This window comes from Penaeus monodon, unplaced genomic scaffold (genome assembly GCF_015228065.2).
Source record: "Penaeus monodon isolate SGIC_2016 unplaced genomic scaffold, NSTDA_Pmon_1 PmonScaffold_6253, whole genome shotgun sequence".
Taxonomy (NCBI): Eukaryota; Metazoa; Arthropoda; class Malacostraca; order Decapoda; family Penaeidae; genus Penaeus; species Penaeus monodon.
Window position 1 is genome coordinate 14,549 of NW_023661277.1, and position 3,287 is coordinate 17,835.

The following is a 3,287-nucleotide window of genomic DNA, read 5'->3' on the forward strand; positions in this document are numbered from 1 at the left end:
ATGTCACCTTGGAATGATGAAATAAAGAAATAGATAGTAAAAACTATTGTAAAAATATATCTCCATATTCGTCGGAGAGTTCAAGCTCTCTGACCTGGAAGGACGCTAAATCTCTTGTGTTTGTGGGAGTATATTGGAAAGGAATGTTGGGTGGCGGTAAATACATGAAAGTTATTGCTTAGTTACTAAACGTGTATTCTGACATTTGTAAAATTAAAAAAAAAAAAACATTTAAGATTCTCCTTTTGCTACACGCAGTAACTCTCTGTCGTGGAACATTTCATTCGCGAAGGGTGCTTTTAGGGATATAGATACGAATGTCTGATTAACTGCATATAAGTATTTTAACTGTGAATATTTCAGTCATTGCAAACATGAGTAATCTTATATTTCTGCTTGTCTGTTCGATGAACAGTCAAAAGTAAAAAGTCGATTGAGAAACAAATTGCTAGTGAAGAACCACTAGCTCTTCTGTAGGTCCACATACCACCAAACAAATAGTATTTAGGATGCAAAATTACTGTGACAAGTATAGTAACCCCTTTCACTGAATCTCCTACTTCTAAATTAATGCTTTTCTGAACATCTTTACATTTAAATAGGTTGCGTTATGCATTAGTCTCATTATACATGAGGATAAAAAAAGATTCTTTCTTCAGTAAGTGTATGTTTATGTTTGCATATCTCTAATAATACCAATAAATAATAAATAAGTTGACATTAAAGTAAGTGAGGATCAATTCATGTCATTCTTCATGAACCAGACTTCGTTGTTGCGACCGATGATAACGTAGGGAGAGTCGTAGCCAGCAGTGTAGTAGGTCTGGAAGTCGACGCCCACCTCGCCAGCTGCCACTAGGTCGTCGTGAAGCTGCGCGGCGTTGACGATCCAGTCCTCGTCGCTGGCGAACCCGTGGAACCTCCTGCAACAAAAGCATTTTCATTATGTCAAGGTTTGTATCAGAGATCAAGTTTTCACTGAGTTAAGGGGCATGCCTTCGTATGAACTGCGTTAAGGAAAAGGAACATGAAGGCCAAGTTACCTGGAGAACACGTGCAGTTCCGGTCGCTCTTTTGATGTACACGTCAGGGTTGGTGGGCGTGGGCGGGTTGTCTTGGTGGGCGGCGGGGACGTAGAAGCTCATGGTGAAGTTGTTCTCGCAGTTGGGTCCTTCTCCGGGGATGACCAGCGTGGTCACGGGGGCTGTCATGTCGATCTTCATGGCTGTCCAAAAGCGGATAGAACGCTTTTTAAATTTCGGAATGTCATTCTCACCCTGCCTCTATCTATCCTTCTTTCTCTTGTTCTTTCTTTGCAGTTTGCACAGTTACTTTGCAATCATCTTCATTTATGTTTGTATCTCGGTATGCGTCTTTATTTTATTTATTTTTTTTTTCACACACTTAGCAAACAGGAGTACGTGTGTTTTGTGTGAATACACACATATATATCAATGTGTGTGGAAAAGTGTATGCGTGCTATAGAAATAAGATTAATACGACAAAACCATATAATCCAAAAGTCACACCTGCATCATTCTGTCCGTCGATGTAGTTGAACAATTTGCGGAACATGACGTCACTGGTGGCTTCGTGGTGAGAGATGGAGAGATGGGGTGTGGTGACCCACTTCTGCGCCGGGTACACGCGCTCCTCGTACGTCTGCAAACAGACCCTGGCTTTAATTATTACACAAATTATTTTTCCTGGGAGGGAGACTCCAATAGACAAAAGCTTTGTGAAGCAGACAATTCTAATATCAAGAAATTTATCGGTAAATTAAGCAATTAAGATTCCAAGAAACTACTTACCTCAGCAGAGTTAACTAGGTTATAAGGAGCCGATTCGATGGCCAGGGTGAGATGGCACACCTGAGGACCAAGAGAATATCTAAATTTAAATGGCCATCGCAGATTTCACTTTATTATGTAAAGTCCTGTCAAAGTAAGCCTTCGTAAATCTAACTTCACTTAAAATTGCTGCTTAATGAATTGAATTAGCAGTGTGAGTTGAATTTCAATAAACATGTCAATCTTCATTAAAGAAAACAAGGGAGTAACGATAACATGAGCTCACCTGAGCCAAGAGAGCAAGAGCTGCGAGGTCCTCATGGTTGGCGAGTGAGTTGAGAAGAAGTGGCGGTCGTTTATCTGGTCCGCTTTATATAGGCCAGACTCTGATGTAAGGCGATAAGGGAAGCAGACGAGAAGATTTCCCACGCTGTTTTATAAGCGTAAAACACATTACACTTATATGAAGACATGATACTTTTGTATAACATACACACTGTATAATTGCGTACATACTGACGTATGTCTATATCTGTCTGTCTATATATAGGATTTTATTCGTTATATATGTGCATACATACACACAGGTATATGTGTGTATATATACATATATACATATGTATACACACACACACACACACATATATATATATATATATATATATATAATATATATATATATATATATATATATATATATATATTATTTTTTTTTTTTTTTTTTTTTTTTTTTTTTTTTTGTACTCAAATATATAACATCACGCAATATATATATATATATATATATATATATATATATATATATATATTATATATATATATATATACATCAATGCATATATGTAAGTATGAATGTGTATATATATTCATAAATTATGTATATATAAAACGTATGTTATTTGTATATATATGTAAATATGCATTATATATTTACATATACATGCTTATATATATATTTAGATTTAGATATATGTCTATGTTATATATATACATATATGTTATATGCTTATAATACACATTGAAATAAATGTATCTATACATATATTATATGTATATATACATCATATATATTTGATATATGTGTATATATATATATATATATATATATATATATATATATAATCCATAGATATATATATATATATAGATATATATATATATATATATATATAATATATATATTGATTATATGTGTGTGTGACATCCATTAATCAGGAATCCGCCTGAGCAGCTGCGTGACATCCATTAATCAATGGAAACCGCCTGGGACATGACCTCACCTTCGGCGACAACAGGAAACGCTCCGGAATTGGTAACCGACGGTAAGCAGCTGTGTCTCCACGCCTTAGGGCTGAAGCGACCTAGCAAGACCCGCAGGAGTCAGTTCGAGTCCGTTCCTTGAACCGCGAGCACCTCCCCTTTCGCCCGTAGGAGCTGACGCCGCCTCCGCCACGTCTACCACAAGATCTCTTCATAACTACGTGACTGTTAGTCATG

At 36.3% G+C, this 3,287-nt stretch overlaps 1 pseudogene; it reads right to left on the reverse strand.

The window, feature by feature from the left end:
• Window positions 1–389: 389 nt before the first annotated feature.
• On the reverse strand, window positions 390–1,624 carry LOC119571429 (annotated as a pseudogene).
• Window positions 1,625–3,287: the final 1,663 nt, after the last annotated feature.